The 22144-nt window shown below is 51.5% G+C and overlaps 1 long non-coding RNA gene across 6 annotated transcripts in view; it reads left to right on the forward strand.

Moving 5' to 3' along the window:
- The window catches only part of LOC118550465 (uncharacterized), a 56465-nt gene that overhangs the window by 22912 nt on the left and 11409 nt on the right, over positions 1-22144 (forward strand). The gene's annotated exons all lie outside the window — the stretch shown is intronic.

Below are 22144 nucleotides of genomic sequence, written 5' to 3' on the forward strand. Positions count from 1 at the left end.
CTGGGACCCCAGGATCATGACCTGAGCCAAAGGCAGTCGCCCAACCAACTGAGCCACCCAGGCACCCTAAGCAAGAGCAATTTTGGACTGACTTCTCATCTTGGCTCTCAGGGAAGTCCTGTTCCATGGAGGCTCTGCTCCTGGGTAGGGGAGCTTTATCTGCCCTGTAGGAAGGCAGGGGAAGGGGCCCCTCCTGTGCCCACCGATGCCGCCGTGTTGAAGGAATCAGGGCAGGATTTCATAATCAAGGCCAGATGACAGCAGAGGATGTGACTGGGGAGTGAAGGAGAACCCACCAGAGCCCCTGGGCCCCACCGGGGCTGCCCCTACTCTCTCCCTTCTGATTCTTGGTGCATCGGCTACTTCCCTTGCCCTGACTCCTGGCACCAGAAGGTCCCTGATCCCATCGTATGGGGCAGGAAATTGAGGGGAAGCCATTTACAAGAGAAATGTGATAAAACTGAGGCACAGAGAGACTGGGAAGACTCAGCTTCTGCCCCTGGCTTGGATGCTCTCGAGCTGCATAACTTTGTCGCAGCACATTTCTGGACTCTGGCTTCTTCATTTTTCAAATGGGGGACAATCATCAGCATTTACCAAGTGCTGATTTTATGCCAGGCACTGGACTGATCACTTTCATATGTTTTTCTACTCAACCTTGCAGTGATCGGATTTTCAGATGAGGAAACAGAGGGTCAGAGTGGTTATGTGGCATGTCCAAGGTCACTCAGCTGCTAAGTGGCAGAACTTGGGTCTGTCTTCAGAACTCAGGTGCTGAGCCAGTATCAGATTCACCCCCCCACCCCAAGGGGGTGGTCAGGTTGCTGAAGGAAAGACAAATAGTGGGAGGAGGGGCATTGCAGAGCAGGGCCAGGAATACACACAAGCTAGTATTTTCAGCCTCCTTCCCTCACCTCTGCTCAGATCCAGTCCAGGCCTCTCTCCAGATGCTTCTTGCCCACCCCTGCCTAACCCCCTTTCCACACCACTGCTGCCAGCCTTGGTCTTCGGAAAACACAAACCTGATCATCCTGCTCCCCAGCTGGAATCTTCATGGCTCTCCACCGCCTTCAGGGACAGTCCAAATTGCCTCAGTTGGCATTCAGGGCCTTTTCCCTTTCATAAGCCAGCCCCTTCCTACCTCTCCCGGTTCCCTCTACTCTGGCCACATCGTTCTCTGGACAAATTTTCTTCTCCTCCCTCATGCCTTCACTCAGGCAGCTCCCTCCGACACTCACTTTATCCTCACACTTCTGTTCCTCCCTTGAAACCAGCCCAAAGTCACTTCTGTGCAGCTTTCTGTGCCCGTCCCTAGAGGAGTGACAGTCCCTCTTGGTGCTCCCATTGCCTTGAGAGTGGTTCTCATCACCCAGTTTTGTAGTTAATTGTTCATGCGACACTCTCTTCAACTCACTTGACACTGCCCGAAGGTCCCTAGGGGAAAGGAACTATGTGAGCCACTCCAGTGTCCCCAAGCCCCAAGGCTGAGTGGATGAATTAAGAGTGGATTGGGAAGCTGCAGAGAGTGGTAGATCAGAAAAAGTTCTTTCTGGGTAGAGGTCCCATCTTGGGTTCTGGAACAGCTTTGTCTGCATCTCACTCACTAACGGTGGTTCAGGTTGAGAGCTAATGTCCCACAGTTGGACAGACCTGGAATTGCGATGTATGATCTTGGGTAAGTCACTGAACCTTTCTGAGCCTCTGGTTCCTCATCTGTGAAATGGGCAAACAGTATGGTTAAAATGAGGATTCAGTATGATAGTGCCTGGAAAAGTTCTAGAGCAGAGCCTAACCTGTAATAAGGTGGGTGCTTAGTACAGGTTTCTTCTTTCTTCCTGTTATCATCCCCCGTCATCTTCATCCCCTTCATCCCAACATCATCATCATCACCCACATCATTAAAATCAACATCATCATCCCCTTCATCCCAACATCATCATCATCACCTCCATCATTATAACCAATATCATCATCCCCTTCATCTCAACATCATCATCCTTTTCATCTCAACATCATTGTCACTTCCATCATTGTAACCAACATTATCATCACCTTCATTCCAACATCATCATCTTCACCACCATCCTCATCATATTCCTCACCATTGTCATCATCACCATCACCAAGTTTATCATCATTCTTCCGATCTCTCTTCTTTCCCAGATACCTGCTGCTGTACTGGAGATTCTACAAGTATGAGGTGCCAGCCATGTGCCAGGAATCGGGCTAAGTGCCTGCCTTTCATCATTCCATTTAATTTTCACCCCAAAATAAAAATACAAGCAAAAAATCACTTCCCTCCTATGGAGAATCTTCACATGCACCACATGGGTTGCTACAATGATCTCTGTTTTACAGATAGATAAACTGAGGCTCAGAGAAGTAAAGTAACTTGCCAGGATCATCCACAGCTAGTAAGCAGAAGAGTCTGGTTCAACTTTAGTCGGCTCTTTTAGCAGCACCAAGCTGCTTGGGGCTCCTGATTCACTTGCCCTTAGGGTTTTCCGCATTTGCTTCCTGCTGCTAGTGTTCCCTGCGAAGGGTCAGTATAAGTTTTCAGTTCTTTCTTGAGTTCCCTGGGCCCAGAACAGAGAAATGCAGGATTTTTCACTGGGAGATTTACTCAAAATCTAAGAAAACAAAATTGGGCATGAGCAAAGGTACCAGAAAGCTGGGTGAAGATTTGCAGGCTCAGAAGTCAGGATCTTGGACCCTCACCAGCTTGCTCACTCTGGACATGCATCATCATTACTCTGGGTTCATAGGCCTGGCTGGGATCTTCCTGCCTGAGGATCTGTGCAAAGGAGCCACTCCAGAGAAACTCTGCCCCCACCCCGATCTCATTTCCAGTCCCCTTCTCATCCTTGTCCTCCTCCTTTCTGGAGAAACATAACTGGCATCTCTGAAGTTGGAATAAAAATTCCCATGTTGGCTTTTTTTAAGGTAGGTCTGGTGAAGCTCAAAGGAGAGAATTATAGATTTATTCATTCTTTAAATCTGTACTGAACGCCTACTGTGTACCACTGTATGTTGGACATGAGGACCTAGACATGACTCAAACACAGCCCCTGTCCTGGAGGAGCCCCACTTGGATCATTGCCTCTAGTTGTAGCTGAGATCTTTCCCACTGCCCTACCATTGTTCTGGGAGGGCCCATAGGCAGGAGCCCATCTTCTATCCCACAGAATTGGGCACAGAAGGGCTTTCGGAGGATGTTTGTAGAATGGAACCAAACTGAATCCAATGGGAATCAACCTCACCTTGTAACTCTGACCTGATTCTTCCCATGGGTCCACCCAATGTCTCTGGGTGGAGGTACCCTCCCTGGGGTTAGAATAGGGGAGGTCTAAGTGGGATGGGGGACGGAGGCAAGGGGTTGGGCATTTTGTATAAATGTGTAAATCCAAACTTTTGTGTGAGAATATGCAGGCCTTTTGTTTCTTCTGCTGACCCTGGTCAGGTTCCTGAAGTTAGTAAGGGGTTGATTTATTACTCTATGCCTAACTAAGTACCTAGCACATACTAGGTGCTCAATAATTATTTGTGGATGGAATGAATGAGTGGATGAATGAGTGTTTATCTGTATTGTCTCACTTATTTCATTAGGTGCTGCTGACTGGAGGCTCCTCCTTGATGGAGAAACATTGGAGGCTTACTCTCCAGGGGCTTTGGGTAAATGGCTAGTGGGGAACCCTCGAGGTAACAGTGCATAGGTTTTCATGCTTAGAGGGGTAGGCTGACCTAGAAGGAAGAGGAGATCAGAGAGTCAACAGTTCATACACTCACTGACCCATCCACTCACCTACCTATCCAGGGTTGGGCCAGATATTGTAGGTTTTCATGACCAGATGGGTAGGCCCATCAGATGGGAGAGGTGAGGAGAGTGTTAGCATTTCATCCATTCATCCATATACCCATCCACCCATCCATCCATCCATCCATCTATCCATCTATCCATCCATCCATCCATCCATCCATCCATCCATCCATCCATCCATATACCCACCCACCCATCCATCCATTCACCCACCCATCCTTCCATTCAACCACCCATCCATCTATCCACCATCTACCCATTCATTCATGTATTTATTCATCCATCCATCCATCCATCCGTCCATCCATCCATCCTTCCAGGATTGGAGCCAGATTGTTCATTGTTGTTGAATGCCAGCCTCAGGACTTCAGACTGAAAACTATCTTTTGTGACAGCTGTCAAGGAGGGGAGGTTAATTTGCATGAACAGCCCAAGTGCATGCTGGAAGCTAATGAGGGCTTAAGCAGGGATAGTCTCCAGATCTTGGAGTAAGTGGGGCCTCGGCATTTCAGGAAGGGACCTCTCTACAGCCTCATGCCAGTTTTAGAGAGATGGGAATCAGACAGGAAGAGACTCTCATGAGCAAAACACCTGGATTATGTACTTATTAACCAGTTCATACTAACTCTAGAGTATAGGACAGCAGATGGAATGATCCGGATTGGCTGTTCTCAAAGGGAGAGCACCTAGTTAGGCTTTCTGGCATCACTGTTGGCTTCAGGACTGGGTAACAAATACTTTCTGAATGAATAAATAATCTGGGAAGGGGTGACCTTCAAAAGTGCCCGTCTTTGAGTAGAGACCACGAGTATCTCCTCAGGGTCAAAGCCAAGACTGGGCCTGTGAGAGTGGCCAGGCTTCTTGGGGGAGCTGTCACCTTATACTTTCTCTTTGCCTCCATGTTCCCCTCTCCCCATGGGTTGTGCTTGGTTTCTGTCTGTGCTCAGTGTCTGAGACATAGGAGATGCCAAAAATGTTGACAGAATGAGTGAGTGGACAAACATACCCATTGGTCAACAGATAGTTGCTGAGTGCCTCCTGTGTATCAGACACTGTCCTAGCAGCCGGGGGCACAACGATAGACAGGACAGATGCCCCATCACCATGGATCTCAGTTTAATGGTCAGTGCATTTAAAAGACAGAGGTGAGTCATACGTCTTATAGGGCAGATGCTGCTACTGTTTTGTTTCTTGAGTCTGTGCCAGGTGGTGCTTGCAGGTGCCAATGGGTGATGGTTGACTTGGAGCCAAGGCTCAGTGGTTGTTTCTAGAAAAAAAAGGGGGGGAGTGAAGAGAGGGCAGCACCTAATGAGGAGCACAGACTGGTGGAAAATCCTAAGTGCTATTTATTGAGCACTTGTTACATGCCAACCTGTAGGGTATCTCTCTGACGTCGCTGCCCTAGGGGTAGGCTCTTTTATTTGCTCTGCTTTACAGAAGAGGAACTGAGAGCCCTGAAGCTGCTGTGACTCACCCAAGGCCATGTGGGGAGAGGGTGGTGAAGTCAGGATTTGAATCCAGGTCTGCTTGGTTCCTGTGGCCAAGTTCTTAACCATGAGGCTTGACTGCCAGGGAGGGTGGAAGGGGATAGCATGAGAGGGGTATGCAGGAGCTGGGGCCTGGCCATGGAGAACTTTGGAGAGTTACCTTGGATGCTGTCTTGGCCCTAACACCCTCCTGTCCTTGACTGTGAAGCTGTCACGGGTGACTACTGAGCCGGGCTCCTTGCTACCTGCCCACAGAGAAGGCCATTCTGCAATGCAGAATGTGTCTGCTCACAGCTAATATGGATCCTATACATTTATACAAATCACTGAATACAAATTACAGATTGTTGTAATTTCTAAACACTGCCCTGCCACTTGGAGCTGCAGGGGGAGGCTCTGAGCCTCGGGGAACGCTGTCAACAGCTCTCAGCCCTGCTGGGCATGCTGCAGCTCTGGGAGGGTAGAATGAGTTGGCATTGTGACTGCTCCCACCTCCACGATGGCAGGAGGGAGAACCTGCTTCTGCTGCAGCTTCGAAGGTTGACCCAGGCCTGGTTGTTGGTCCAGATTTGCGTGGATTCCTCCCCTCATCTGGAGACCCATCCAGAAACTAGAGATGCCTATCATGATAAAGCAGTGCGCATAGCCAGCTCTCTTAGAGCACTTTCTGTAGCCCACACACTAAATTCTCACTACAACCCGTGGAAATAGGTATATGTCATGACTGTTTTATGAAGGTGGAAACGGGTTCAGAGAGGTTAAGCAACTCGCTCAAGGTCACCCTGCTAGTAATTGTTGGAGATGGTCACAAATCTAACTCTGATTGATTGAAATGTCTGGCTCTTAGCTGTGATGTGGCCCTGTCCCCAACCTGCCTCCTCTCTCTCAGACCCATTGAGGAGAGCTTACTCGGGGGAGCATCCAGCAGCAGTGGACGCAGAGAGGATCCATGGAAGGGCCAACTTGCCGTGTGTGCAAAGGTCTTGGAGCATGTGTCCATTTGTGTTCACATACGTGTCCTTTGTGTCCTTGATGTATCCCATGTGTTGTGGGTTCTGTCCATGTTTGCATCCTCATGTGTATTTGCAAGTGTGGGGCTGGGGGCTTTTGTGTCCTGTCACAAGTGTCAACATACATGTATGTTTGTTCGTGCTAACATGCATGAAGTGTGTATCTAATTTTCACTGGGTGTTTGTTCCAGGCACGAGCTGAAGTGCTTTACTGGTCTCGACTAATTTCATCCTCCCAACAATCCAGTGAGGCAAGTGCTGTTGATATTCCCCAAATCATGGATGAAGAAACTGAGGCACAGGGAGGGTACCAAGTTGTTCAGACATCTCTCGTGATTACAGAAACTGTGTTCATCCTTTATGCTGTCCTCATTTTTGGTCCACATGGCTTAGGAATGGGTCCCACGGCCAACCCCTGCCTCCCGAACACCGGGGTTGGCCATGGGACCCTCGTGTGGCAAATCAGAGCCACCGTGATTGGTTCAAGCGGCTGAGCCAAGCGGCTCAGATGAGGGTAGTTCAGTGTTACTGAAAGTGTGATCTGCAGATGGCAGCATCCATTCCTGGACCCAGCCCACACCTCCGGAATCTGCTTTCACAAGCCCTCCGGTGACCCTGTGCACTTCAGGATCTGGACGTTGAGGCCAAACTGTGTGGGTGGGGGCTGGAGATGCAGCTCTGCCAGTCATGAGCCGTGGACAAGCTCTAGAGCTTTCTGTGTGTCCATCTCCTCGTCTGCGAAGTAGCAGTAAGAGAAGTCCTGGCAATTTTGAGGACTGGAGGGGTTTATACACACAAAGTGTCTAGAGCAGTCCCTGGCATGTGACCGGTTGCTGGAGGGTTCAGTGTCACTCTATTGTTACTCAGGGACAGGCATGGGACCCAGTCCTGCCCCATGAGTGGTGGCCCTGAGACTTTGGCTGGCACCCTCACCCTCTTGGTTGAGATAGGATGTAAGCCTGGGGCTGCTGCTGGTGACCACATGCCGCCCCAGGGAAGGGCCTGCCTGAGAATAAAAGGAAGAAGAAAGTAAAGGGGAGGGCTGTCCTTTGGGACATTAACTGGTCCATGCCTAAAGCCACTGGGCTTTCAATTTCATGGGCAAATACATTTTGTTTTGCCTTTAGCCGCTTTGAGCTGGGCTCCTGTCACTCACCCATGAAGGACTCCCACCAAGTGCCTAATCTGACCCAAACATTTTGCAAAGAAGTCACTCCGGTGAGTCCAAGACCAGAGAGAAAGTTGGGGCAGTTCTTGAATTTCTGACCCCCACTCCCCCCGTCTGGCACCTCTCCTGGGCTGTCTCATGGCCACAGAGTGCCGCCAGGCCTCCCCTCCCGGCCCCGCATAGTGGTTCTCTCCGGCCTGCAGCCTTCGGGCGGCCCCGCGTGCTTTCTAGGCCAGTGTCGCCGTTTGCCTGAGTCCGAGCTCCTCGTTAGTCAGCCTTGTCACGCACCCGGGCACGTAAGCCACGTGGGGGCTTTCTGATGAGGCCTCTTTGCCTTTCGAAGGTCAAGCAGATCTCTCCCCTGTGGACGCTGCAAAGGCCCCAGGCCCCAAGCCGGGACAGGGGCTGAGGTCAGAGGCAGAGGGACCTGGTGGGCAGCGGCTGTGTGCCTCTCTTTCCTTCCTTATGCCAGGTATGTGGGCAGGCCGGGGGCCATTTTCTGCCTTAGCTTCCCCAGGGTGCAGGCCTCTGGCTTCCGGCTTTTTCCTCAGCCCACTCAGGCTCTCTCTCTGCCTCCTGTCGTCACCCCCAGCTTTCCATCCATCTCCCCCAGCTCCCCTCTCCCCCAACCCTTCCACAGATCCCTGTTCATTCAAGTCGTGCCTTCTCCTCATCTCCCCTGTCTGTCTCCCATCTCCTGCAAGCCGCCACCCCGCAACCTCCTATACCTGCTCCCCCCCACCCCGCCCCCTCTGACCTCTCCTGGGTCCCGCGGCCTCCCCCGCTCACCCTGGGTCCCTGTGACTCAGGCCTTTCCCTCTTCCCAGGTCTCTCCTGACATCTCGGTCCTGTCTGCCTTCATCTCCCTCTTCCTGTCCCTGCCTCAGGCAGCACCCCACACCTGTCTCCCTCCTCCCTCCCTCTCCTCCAGGTGGCCCGCTGCCAGTTGGGTACCAGTTGGGTTGCCATGGGAACCACTGAGCTGCTTAGAAAGCTGCCATAGATCTAATCAGAGGCTGTGAGGTTTCAAGGAACAGCTCTCTATCTGGATGGAGGACCGGCGCTGGCAGCGGATTAGGCTGATGCTGGGCTAGGGAGAATGGGAGCCGGGGCCACGGAAGATGGCAGCCAAGGCAGGGCCAGGCCTCAGGGGCCCCTCGGGCAGGAGGCCAGATCCACCCAGCCCACAGTTTCCTGCATCACTGGCACTCTCAGACCTTCTAGGGTTTTCCTGAAGAAATCAGTGATGCTCCATTTCCTCTCTCCTTCCTCCCCATCACTCACTTCATTCATTCACTCCCCAAATTGCCCCCCACTTTTGGTCATGTGCTCCCGAGGCCTTCCTGGTGCAGTGGGAGAGGCAGATCCTTACACAACAAGCTTCCCCAGTGGGCTGCGCACTGCTGGATGGCATCCAGGGAGACACAAGGAGGGTGGAGGTCCATGCCAACTGGGGACAGCGAGGGGACATGGGGAGGTGCTTCACAGGGGATCCTTGAGCTGAGTCTCGAGAGACAGGAATACATCAGCTAAGCAGAAGCTGAGGGCCCTCTGGACCCGCAAGTTCTGTCTCTGAAGATGGGCCATGGACTCTGTTTTGGAGTATGCCTGAGAGGTCATGCGGACCTCCAAAGGGTGGTCCCTTCAGAGCAGACCCTTCTTACAGCTGTGCAACCCCACTCCTGGAGAAATAAGCCCGAAATTCCCAGCACCCAAGTCCCCTGGGGCTGATGGGAGGCCAGGAGGGTGGGGGATTACTTGGGGGAGATGCTCCCACGTGCTAATGCCCCCCCTTCTTTGTGTGGCCAAAAGGCTTGCGTCAGAGCTTTATGGCCAGAAGGACTGGCCAGCTTGGTCTAATCTCAGATGGCTCCCCTTGGTACCAGGCTTTTGGTTTCTCTCATCCAAGCCAGAGACTGTGTTTGCACATAATTTGCATACATTTGCATGTGGTGTCGGCAGGGCCCAGCATAACATGGGAAAAACACATTTTTCTCGCCAGGGTGCTTGCAGCCTGGATTAGAGCCCAGGTGTGCAGAAACCAGGCCTACAAAATTCTTCCCTTCTTTGGCCCTCTTGGGCAGTCTTTCCCACATCCCTCCCCCTACTGTGGAGCTTGGACCCCAAGTCAGCAGGTGGCAAGGGTGTCCCACTCAGAAAGCCTGGATTCTCCTGGCCCTGGCTTGGCTGTGTACTTGCTCTGTGACTTGACAAGTCAGTTTTCCTCTCAATGTCTTCATCGGCCTTTGTAGAAGTCTAGGGTTTGCAGAAGATCAGGAAGTGGAGGCTGTGTGCCTGAAGAAGTATGTCATTCATTCATGCATGCATTCATTCATTCATTTGATATTTTTTTTTTTTTAAAGATTTTGTTTATTTATTTGACAGAGAGAGACAGAGTGAGAGAGGGAACACAAGCAGGGGGAGGGGAGAGGGAGAAGCAGGCTTCCCGCTGAGCAGGGAGCCCGATGCGGGGCTCGATCCCAGGACCCTGGGATCATGACCTGAGCCGAAGGCAGACGCTTAACGACTGAGCCACCCAGGCGCCCCCATTCATTTGATATTATTCATCGTGTGCTTACAATATACCAGTACCCTCTGTTCTGGAATCGATAAAACCAGCCACGAGGCTTGCCTCTGGGGAGTCCCAGGGAGACTGGCATTAATCAAATGACCACACAAATCGATGTACAGTTGCAACTGTGATAAGTGCTCCATAGGGATATGTGGTGCTTTATGGGAACTCAGAATTAGTCTGGAAAGCCACAGAAGACTTCCTAGAGGAAGTGTCCCTCAGCTGAGATGTTAAGTGTAAGATGCTAGAGAGGTAAAGAGAGGCTAGAAGAGAGCTTCCAGGGAGAAGAAGAAAAATGTGCAAAGGTCCTGGGGTGGGTAAAGAGAGGCTAGAAGAGAGCCTTCCAGGAAGAAGAAAAAAACGTGCAAAGGTCCTGGGGTGGGAAGGAGCAAAGCAAGGGTACAGATGGGAGAGGAAGGTGCCGTGTCTGAGTGAGAGGGGTGTGAGTAAGAATAGACAAGAAGGTGGGGCCAACCAACAGGGCCTTTCTGACCCATTAGGGAAGGTTGTCTTTATAGCAATGGTGTCTTTATTCTAAGAGCAGTGGGAACCATCAAGCCAGGAAGTGACATAAGCAGGTTTACACTTTGCAAGGATGGCCTGGACTGTGGTGTGAAGAATGGGTGGGGTGAGCACAGGATCCCCAGGCCACCAGGCAGGAGGGTGGCATTGTCCTGAGAGAAAGCTAGGGCTTGGCTTGGTCGCAAGGGTGGAGATACAGAGGAGGGGAGGCCGTGAGACATGGGGCAGCAGCACAGGCTTGTGCTCTTTCTACCACATGAGCTGTATTTGAAAGTGGAGTTTTAATCTGGTGCCCGGGAAGGATTTGGCTTTCTTAAGGACCAGGTGCTGGGAGGGCAAGGAGTCACACCTGGCTCATGCACTGCCCAGCAGGAGTGCAGAGCTCACAGGCTGAGGCTCCCCATAGTTCTGTTCTCAGTCCAGTGGTCTGCACCTGGCCCCCACCCCTCACTTAACAGTCTCAACTCCCCCTGTGCCTGTAGGAACTTTCCAGCTAGCACCTGGCTCTTCTTGCTGCCTCCTAGGAATACCATGTGCATTCTCGCCTCCATGCTGTTGTTCCCACTGTGGTTATTTTTAGAATGCCCTGTTCTGCCCAAGCCCTGCCTGCCCTCTGCATCCCAGCTCCTGGCATACTCTTCCTCTTCCTTTGTGACCCAGCTCAGGGGTCTCCTCTGAACCCTCCACCTGATCCTTCAAGTAGCATTGGCCCTCTATCTCCTGGACCAGAAGGGTGCCTGAGAGCCCCAAGGCCAGGTTCAAGTCCTGATTCCTCCACTTAGGAGCTCTGTGACTTAGGGCAAATAACTTACCCTCTGTGGCCCCGGGGCTGCTCCTCTGTAAAGTGGGGATCCTGATGGATCCACCTTCACAGGTTCATGGTAAGATTAATTTAATAGGACAGAAGTAAAATGCTTAGTCCAGTGCCTGGCACACAGCAAGCCCCCCTCTGGAGTGATGGCCGTTGTATGCTTTGGAGCCCACTCTTTTGTATTTATTTACTCATCTGTGTTCCTCACCAGGCTCGGAGTTCCTTGAAAACAGAGCCTTTTTTTATTTGAGTATTCCCAGTACATACCACAGGCCTGATACGTGCTAGTTATTTAGTACACATTTGTTGAATGAATGGATAGATAACTGGCATCTATATATTGTGCTTCCTTTCTCCACATCTAGCTTTTCAGGGTAACCACTGGGTTTCATACTCAGCTGTACCCCTTTGCAGAGCCCAGCCTGCACACAGTAGGTGCTCAACAAAGGTCTGTGGTGTATTTCCATAGGCAGCCCTCTCCCAGACAAATGGAATTCAGCCCCCGATCCACCATGCGTCAGCTGTCCTCTAGGGTGTAATGGATACAGATTTCTTATTGCCCGTGTGTCTTGCCTTCCCTGCTGAGCACCGTATTAAATGGCTGTTCAGTAGCTCAAGTGCACAAATATTCCTTTCAAAATTATTACATTCACCTTTTGTTGGCGGAACATGCCATATGAAACATCCAGGCTCTTACTCGGTGTGGGTGTGTGCTTTCTGCGGCTGCCTCGGGGGCAGTGCTTGAGGCCAGAAGGCCTCATCAGGGCTTCAAGTGCCTGCTTTGCCAAGTATCGTCTGGACTCAAAGGACCGGTGGGAGCTTATTCTGGGCTAACCTGAGCTGACCTAGGAAGGGCTGTCATCACCATCACAGTATCAATATTCTTTATCACGGACACCATCATCAGCACCACTGCAGTTGTCATCACTGCCAATGCCACCACCACCACCGCCATCAATCACCACCATCACCACCATCATCACTCACCACCATCACCACCACCATCACCACCACCATCACCACTACCACCACCACCATCACTCACCATCACCACCATCACCACCACCATCACCCACCACCATCACTCACCACCATCACCACCACCACCACCATCACCACCATCACCACCACCATCACCACTACCACCACCACCACTTAACCACCATCACCACCACCATCGCCACCACCACCACCACCACCACCACCACCACCATCACTCACCACCATCACCACCACCATCGCCACTACCACCACCACCACCATCACCACCACCACCATTACCACCACTATCACCACCATCACCACCACCATCACCACCATCTACCAGCACCATCACCACCATCACAACCATCACCACCATCACCACCATCATCACCACCACCACCACCACCACCACCACCATTGCCACCACCACCACTACCACCACCACCATCACTCACCACCATCACCACCACCATCACCACCACCATCGCCACTACCACCACCACCACCACCACCACCACCATCGCCACCACCACCATCGCCACCACCACCAACGCCACCATCACCACCACCACCACCACCACCACCACCACCACCACCACCATCACCACCACCATCACTCACCACCATCACCACCACCATCGCCACTACCACCACCACCACCATCACCACCACCACCATTACCACCACTATCACTACCATCACCACCACCATCACCACCATCTACCATCACCATCACAACCATCACCACCATCACCACCATCATCATCACCATCACCACCAACATCATCACCACCATCACCACCACTATCAGTACCACCACCATCACCACCATCATCACTACCATCTTTACTACCACAATTGATACTGTTAATTATTAACATTTTTGATAGCTTTCTCTGTGATAGATGTAGAGCTAAGCATCTTTCATGCATAATTTTATTTAATCCTCAAAATGACCTTATAGGTATGTATGTTGTGTATTGTTTTCATTCAGATGAGAAAACTGAAGCTCAGAGAGGTTAAGGAACTTGCTCAGTATCACACAGCCAGTAGCCTGTGAAGTCATTTTTTTTTTTTAAACTCATCTGAGCAGACATTTAATGAGTATCCATTGGCACACATGATTGGTATCCCCATTACCAGGGACACAAAAATGAGTGTGCTTCTTGACTGCAGGGGTCTCTAGAGCCCTCTGAGGGAGATTGGATGCATATAATCAATACAAAGCAGCCTAAAAGTGTGTCTTAGGCAAACTAACTGAGGGTGATGGGAAAGAAACGTTATGTGTGGTTCAGACCCATACCTAGGGGCACTCTTATACCACATACATTTTGATAAAAGCCACCCTAGGCTTTTTGGTCACTTAAGAGCCTTCTTGTCTTTATAACTGCTCCAGGAAATCTCCAGGGAAGACTTGGCCCTCTCTAATTCCACGCCCCAAAGTCCTGGACCAACTTCTTTTGCTGCTTTAGATTTACCTGAACCCTGTGTTGGTTTCCAGCTGGAAGGGAGTCTAGCAGCCTCTCACAGATGGGGAAACCAAAACTCAGGGAGGGGAAGAAACTTACTGAAGGCTCAGAGTATATTTCCTTTTCGTCAACTCCCTGACAGTGCAGACATTCTGTGAGAACTGTATGGACTCTAGGTTTATCAGGAATGAAAGGGGATGAAAGGCACCCACATTAAGACTGTCTTTCCTCATGGTTTATACAGTAAATGGTGGAGGAGGGGCTCCTCCCTCAGTCCCTTCCAAGGGGACCTCAAGACAGGCTGGTTGGGCCTGAAAGGGGGAAGCTGAGAGCTCTTTGTCCACCAGTCCTTCAGGCGTTTATATTTCCCATGGCTGGCCAGGGAATCCTTCCCTTAGAGAAGGAAGGTTCCAGAGCACATGGCATGGTCTCTAGATCCCTCATAAGAAAGATGACCAGCAGCATTTCAATCTGGGCTTCTGGCCTGGAGTAGCAGACTGGCCCCTTTTCCTGAGAGGCTAGAGCAGCCCAGAGACAGAGTTGGAAGGATTTAGAGATGTTTGGTCTGAGTGATGGATATAACCCCCACTTTTGGCATTCTCTCAAGAGACTACAGAAAGCCTTCAACTTGCCTTCTCGTGATTTCTGGGTATAGGGCTAATGTTTCTCTGACTGTGACTCATGCTGATGTTGACTTCAGGGAGGAGGCGAAATGGTCTGGCTTGAGGAGGGCAACACTGGATTCTTTTGTTTGTTCATATGACAGATACTTGCACCTCCCACGAAGTGTCGGGCATTGTGGGTGACCAGTGGTGAGGACAAAGTAGAAGTGGCCCTTGCTCTTGTGGGGAAGACAGATATAACTCCAGTAGTTACACAAATGGAAACGTTATTGCAAACACTTTTATTAAGCTCTACCCAAAAGAGACAGGGACTGCTAAGAGAAGTTATTAACAGGGAACTGGAATTGGTTTTAGGAGTCAGAGCTTCTTTGAAGAAATAATGACCATTATTTTACATATTGGGAAACTGAGGCACGGGAAGATTGAGTAGAATCCAATTTATACAGCTGGTAAGTAGTGGGGTGGGGATTTGAACCCAGGCCCTCTGGTTTTGCAATCCAGCTTCTCAGCCATTTTACTCCCAATGTTTCTGGTGGATGAGTGAATTTAATGAGGCAAAGATGGAGAGGGCATGGGGATTAGGGGTGAGTTCCAGGCAGATGGAACAGAGCTGAATGGAAAATGCTGGGTGGTAGGAAGAGTGCAGAGTGTTCAAGGAGCCAGATGGGGCCAGTGCAGCTGGCACAAGTGGTCCAGTGGTAGGAGGGCAGGGGGAGATGGGCAGGGCTAGATTGCATGGGGCCTAGTAGGAGCATTAGGGTTTGGGTCAGGATCCTGGCAGAATGAGCTCTACAGGGCAGGTACTCTGTCTTCCTCCACCCATGAGTACCCAGCTCTGAGCACACTGCCTGCCGCATAGTAGGAGATGATGAATGGCTAACTAAAGAGGGAGAGAACTCTCCTCTCTCCAGCCCTCACCCTGCTTGGCTTCCTCAGTTCCCACTGTCCGATCAGAATCCCCAGGGATCTTGTTAAAAATATAAATCCTGGGGCTGCAGCCCTGGAAATTCCAGTTTAGTAATTCTTGGTTGAGTCTGGGGATCTGTATTTCCAATAAGCTGCCCAGGTGATTCTGACCTGGCTGTCCCCTGGGGACCCCTGGAAGCCAATAGTTTGGTTTGCAATGGGCCACATGATGGTGGGATGCTGCCCTGCCGACACTTGCTGGGGGACACACCTCACTGCCTCCCATCACAGAGTCTATCTATAGCCTTCTGGAGAGAAACACTCTCGGTAGGGGGTCTTCTGATGGCCTGGCAGCCCTCTTTGGGAATGCAGACAGCAGGTCTGGACTGAGCCTGACCACCTGACCACCTGACCACCTGAGAACCCTGGACTGGATCACTGTTGACCTCGAGTTTCTTTTTTCTTTTTTTTTTCTTTTTTTAAAGATTTTATTTATTTATTTGAGAGAGAGAATGAGAGAGCGAGAGAGAGCACATGAGAGGGGGGAGGGTCAGAGGGAGAAGCAGACTCCCTGCTGAGCAGGGAGCCCTATGCGGGACTCGATCCGGAGACTCCAGGATCATGACCTGAGCCGAAGGCAGTCGCTTAACCAACTGAGCCACCCAGGCGCCCCGACCTCGAGTTTCATGTATTCCTAGAGGTCTGTTGGGAACCAAGAGAGAAATCAGTCAATCAACCAACCAACCAATCAACTAGTCAATCTAGAAAAGAGAGGAAGAAGAGGGCGGGATGGAGACAGGCAAGAAGATGAACTAGGAGAGGAGATGGAGAGAGATGGAAGATGGGGACACAGAGGGAGAGGAGAAAGAGAGTGAATGGAGAGACAGAGACAGAGGGGAGAAAGAAGGCACCAGGGGGGATGGGGTGGTTCTGTGGGGACAGTCCTGAGCAGCGCCAGTTCCAAGAATCCCACAGCAGGGCACTAGATTTCCCAGACAGTTGTGGAGGGGCTCTGAGGGATCACCAGGAAACGTGAGCACAGCTTGCAGGTGTTGACAGAAGTGGTGGGAAGATCTCTGCCCCCTGCCCCCTCTGCCGGGTTCAAGGCTTCAGTGGCTGGGAAAGAGCCCCCTTCCTTGCATCTTCACAGACCAAATCAGTTCAGGACTCCTTGCTTACCTGATTGGGTTGGCTACTCCCAAGGGCTCTCCTGGACATAAGGGCCACCTTTTCCTGATATCATCACTATACAGTGTTAAGGAACAGGAAGCAGGGAAGGCTGGAGGTGGCCAGGAAAGGTGGCCATGTCAGTCCCAGTGGAGTCTAGGGCTCCACTTTGTTATTCAGAATTTCAGCCCTGACATGTGGTGGCTCTAGGGACCCTCTCCATCAGGATGGACCACTGGGCCATTAGCGGATGGACTGTCAGTCACATAGGGCAGAAGAGGGCCCACCTATAGGACTTCTTCAGCTGAAAAATGAGGGCATGGGAGCAGAAGATCATACCTACAGCTATTATGTTGAGCTCCCATTATGTGTCCTACTCCTTTTGTAGGCATTCTAGGACCCATCCTGACCTGGCCACACTGGCTGCTCCAATCTCAGCCCCTGCCAATTCCCACCACTCCCTGTCTTCAACCTCAGTAGCCTCATAGATGCCAAGCCCATTGCCACCCCAGGGCCTTTGCATGTGCTCTTCCCTCTGCAGAATGTCTCCCCCTGGGCTTTGCATGACTGGCTCTTTCTTGCCATTCATCCACATCACCTGTCTCAAGTAGCTTCCCAGTCACTTGCCATTCTGTGACCCACTTTTGTATTTTTTGTCACTCCACTCTTGGCAGCCCCCAACATGTGCAGTCCATTAAAACAGGAACCTTGTCCTTCTTAGTCTTGGGTATCCCACTCCCATCCCTGTGTCTTGCTCAGTGCCTGGCATACATAGGTACTGTGTGTCTATTTGCTGAACAAAACGAGTGAATGAGTGAATGAATGAATAATTGAATGAATGAATAAATGAAATGCAGCTAAAGCATTGGTGCTTAATTCATGTTATTTCATGTAGGTATTATGAATACTTACTTTCCCTGGTACTGGGGGGATATTACTGTCAGCCTCCTACACATGAGAAGACCCAGGTTCTCAGAGATGAGGTCCCATAGCTGGGACCCAGACCAAGGACTCTGCCCCCAGAGTCCTCTGTCTTTCCATTACCCCAGGCTGCCCCACCCTTTGCTGAGCCAAGAGGAGGCCCAGGCAATGAGGAAGTGGGAGTTATTATTGTATTTAGATGGGGAGGTGGTGGTTCAGGGTCAGTCACCAGCTCCTGGCTGGTGGAACTCAGCACTGCCACCCACAGGCCTTTGGTGATGACCTCCCTGAATGTTCTGGTTCCCACCCTCTGCAACTCTGTGATTCCGGGAGGCCCAGGGCAGGGCTGGGAGCAAGTGGCTGCTGTGTTGTCCCCCCACCGCCCCCAGCAGCTGGGTCCTGTAGGAGCCAGGGACAGATGCCCAGTCTGAATAAGGTGCTGGGGCATGGGGGAGAGCGCTGCCCTCAGAACCATTTTGGGCTTACTTTCCAGCCAGACCTTGAGAGAGGGGGGAGGGGCGAGGGTAAAGGCCTTTCCTGATTTCTCCCTGGTGGTACAGGGTAGCTTGAGGCCTCCCGCCCACAGGACAGAGGCTCCTTGTCTTTGTGGGCAGCAGAAAAGCACCACGTGTGCCCGGAGCTTGCAGGGATGGGCTTCATGTGTCCCCTGTTGGCGGTGGCCTGCACCTCTGGGAGCCACTGAACTGAGGTTTATCATGGTCAAGGGGCAAGATCATGGCCTTTAGAGCTACCCAGGTATGGATTCAAGTCCTAGCTCTGCCACTTACTGGCTATGTGATGTTAGGCAAGTCATGCAACTCTCTGAGCCTCAGTTTCCCTATCTGTACAGGGAGAGCACTTAGCAAAGTGCCTGGTCACAGGAAATCAAGCAAGAGGCGCCATCTCCTCACCATCTGGCCACACTCTGACTTTGGGCACACTGTCCTCACCTTGCCCTCCCTTGCCCCCTGGACAAAGGCCTCATCCTTCTGCATGGATGAAGCCTTCCCAGATACCGCAGAGGGCTGGTCAGCCCTGGCTTCTCTGGTGGGAGCTCTGGAGTGAGGGGGTTGTGAAGGTCAGTGTGTGTGCGTTGAGGACCCAAGCTGTGTCTCGTTCATCCGTGTCCCCAGTGCCCAGCGCAGGACTCAATGCAGAGCAGGAGCAAAAGGGAGAGCACTTGAACAAATAGATGGGAGAGGAATTAAAAATAGGAATGAATTAATGAGGAGGAAAAGAGGGAGGATGGAAAGAAGAACACAGGAGAGGAAGGAAGGAGGGAAGGAAACGGGAAAGAAGAGAAATGAGAGAGAAGGCAGAGGGGGAAGATGGGTTCAAGACTGTGTCCCCAGGCCCCCACCCCCTGCTCAGCGCTGACACCTCGGAGCCTGTCCCCTCTCCCCTGCCTGCTCCTTCCTGCCTGTCACTCCACTGAGAGCTTCAGTTGCCTCAGCCTCCCACAAAATATTCATTGTTCTCTTGCCTGCTCGGCTCCGTCTCTCCCTGCCTCTTAGGTGCCAGAAATGGTGGAATTATCAGAGGTAAAACATGTCTGTCACCAGGCCTGGTGAGCGGGGCTGCTACCACCGGCTGATTCATTGAAAGACGCTCCTCTTCCGGGGCAGGGCTTAGGGTACACAGGCTGACCCCAGAAGGCTCAGGGAAGGTGGCAAAGACTATGGAAAGGAACAGTCCCTGGGGCTGGAGCGTCCTTGGCTGGGGTGGGGGGCTCGGAGTGCTGGAGGGGGTCCGGGGGAGGGTGCACAGTGAGCTGGGCGTCCTGGAGGAACCCTATGGGCAACTCCTTGAGCACAATGTGGGGCTGCTGGGATCTTGGGATGGGCTTGTGCTCGGGGCAGGGGACAGACTCTCCAAAGGGGGCTGGAGACAGGCTGAGAGAGCAGGAGAGAGTTAGAACTACAGGCTGAGGGACTGAGGCCAAGAATCTGAAAGGGGCTGAGGCCTGAGCCCGCCCAGGTGTGTGACGATGGCCACAGGGAGTCCAGCTACTAGATGTTGTTTACTGTGCACCCACCCTGTGCCAGGCCTCGATGGGTGTTCTAGAGGCCCTGTCTCATTTTATCCTCACACTAGGCATCATCACCATCCCTATGTGAGGAAACCATAGCACAGACAGGTCGAGGAAATCATCAAGCCCACGAGGACAAACTGTCAGAGTCAAGATTTGAACCAAGGACTGTCAAACCCTGTTGCCTCCCTGTCAAGGCTCACTTTAAAAAAATGATGTATTAATCTTTCTAGAATATAATAATCCATGCTAGCTGTAGGGATTTGGAAAGTAGGTTTCGAAAAAGAAGACAGAATTTATTCTAAGCCAAGGTTTTTTTCTTCTATGCCCTTACAAAAAAAACCCATACAGCATACACCACTTGGCAACTTGTTTTTTCTACTTAGCACCAGAGCATAAGCAATTTCCTAGGTGAGAAACAACTCCCAGTAAGTACAATTGTTAATGATTTTCGCAATATTCTCATAGGGGATATGTGCCCCAATTTCCTTAGCCATTCCTTAATAGCCAAAACATGGACTCCCAAGTCTTCCGTGTTATAAGCAACATGGATGCATTTCTTTGTGCTCAAGCTTCCTCCTGACTTCAGGTGATTGTCTGAGCCTAGATCTCTGGAAGGGGAATGATTAGACCAAAGGAAGGCTGGTTTTCCAGGGGCAGGTAGATGGGAAGGGGATTGAGGTTCCAGGCAGTCTGCCCCAGGGAGGGTGGTTTCTTTCCAAGGGAGACCAACTCATGAGGGAGGCTGGCTTCCTTTGGACTAATGTGTCCCTGATTTCTGGCCGTGGGAGTGAGACCTAAAACAGAGGTTTGATGATTCCCCTTTGTTTCTCAATCCTCTCTGTGGAGCTGGTGGGTAGTTGTTTGGGGAGACCTTCATGTAGTCACTTAGTTACTGGAGGCATCTACCAATTCAGAGATCTTTGGGATCATCCCACCCATCCCTCCCCACGTTCACACAGGTGTGTGTGTGTGTGACAGGTGGGGTCCCAGCAAGGACAGGTAACTTGGGGGTCACTCTGCCTGATAGTAACTTTGCTGCAGCCAGAGGCAAGCCCAGTCTGTTGTTCTTCCCATGATGCTAGATGCTTCTCATTTTTTGATTCCAGGCCATATAATTCTACACCCTGAGCATAGTGAATAACAACCGCTGGTATCATGGTTACCATGGTAACGTTGGCCCCAAATGTTCTCCCAGAGGGGCTGGGAGTGGGGCTTGGGCTGTGAGAGACCTAAGGCTGGGTGGGGGCTGACCTGGATGGGGCCAGAGTCCATTGGTGTCTCAGGCCTGAGGGATGACATCACCCCTAATGCCTTCAAGGAAGCCCCAGGGCTGGGCCTGGAGCAGGGACCGTCACCAGTGATATTCCAATTTGGTGTTGATGTTACCCGTGGAAAGAGAAGCAGGATCCATGTTTCAGATTTTTTTCTTTTTTTTTAAGACCAGAAGATGAGAGACACAGCTGAGTCCTGGAGCAGATGAGCCACATAAGCAAGGAAGGGCCACTGGAGAGAAACCGTGTCAGGCCCTTTTGAAGTTCCAGGGAGGGAAGAGAAGTGCCAGTGAGTGACAGGTGTTGGTTTGTTCTGGAGAAACAACACAGAAAAGTGCCCTGAGAGAGGGCCAGGCCCAGAATGGGGTTCCAGGGATGGAGGGGCTCCCAAGACACAGTCCTGGGGCTCACAAGGCAGGATGACCTCCAAATCCTGCCCCCCAGGTGTCCCCAGAGCCCTTATGCACGGGGGAGGGGAGGGGTTACCTGGGCTGAGGCTGCAGAAGAGGGAGGTGCTGTCACAGGGGAGGATGGGGGCAAGCGAGGCCCTAAGAAGAAGGTGGGCCAGAAGACTCCAGGGTCCAGGGACTGAGGGGAGGTGGTCCACAACTTCCTGCTATCCTCAGTTATCCCTCTGCTCCCCTCCATTCCCTGCTCCTTGCCTACCTCCCTCTTCCCCAGTCTGTTCCCCCCACCCTCTGCCCTTGCTTTCTTCCTTCTCTCTTCCCTTTCCTTCTTCCTCCCCTGCCCCTTTCTCCCTCTCCTCTCCCTCCTTTCTCTCCTGTCTCCTGTTCCCCACCAGGTGACTGGAAATGCAGCAGTCCTCAGCCCCCCTACAGCAAAGCCAACCTGAACTTTACACATACACACATAGACACACATACATTCAACCGCATAGGCTCTTCTTGCCTCCTAGTCATCACCTGGGCCTGCCACTGTTTGCTCAGGGAATCTAAACAGCAGCCCAGAGCAAACAAAAGTGAAAAGGAAAATCTATCGCTAAAATCCAAGGCTAAATAGACATGCACCTGGGACAGCATTTTCCAGACTGTGGCCTGTGAACTCCAGGTCCTCCAGGTGGGGGCTGTGGTCCAGTGACGCAGCTAAAGTGCAGCCTTTGGAGCACACCAGCCACGTGACCTTGGGCAAGTATGTCATCCCTCTGTGCCTCAGTTTCTCTTTCTGCAAAATGGTAATAATGTATCTGCTTCATGGGTGGTTGTGAAGATTAAGTGCCCTAAAATGGGAAGATCTTAGAATAGCTCCTGGCTTATGAGAAGGGCTATATATATAGTGTGTGTGTTTATAAAACCATTAGCTGTTCCTATAGGTGTTCCAGGGAAGGAGGTTTGAGAAACACTGAGTACTTCTTGCCCACCATCTT

The sequence above is a fragment of the Halichoerus grypus genome, chromosome 5, assembly GCF_964656455.1.
Source record: "Halichoerus grypus chromosome 5, mHalGry1.hap1.1, whole genome shotgun sequence".
Classification (NCBI taxonomy): domain Eukaryota; kingdom Metazoa; phylum Chordata; class Mammalia; order Carnivora; family Phocidae; genus Halichoerus; species Halichoerus grypus.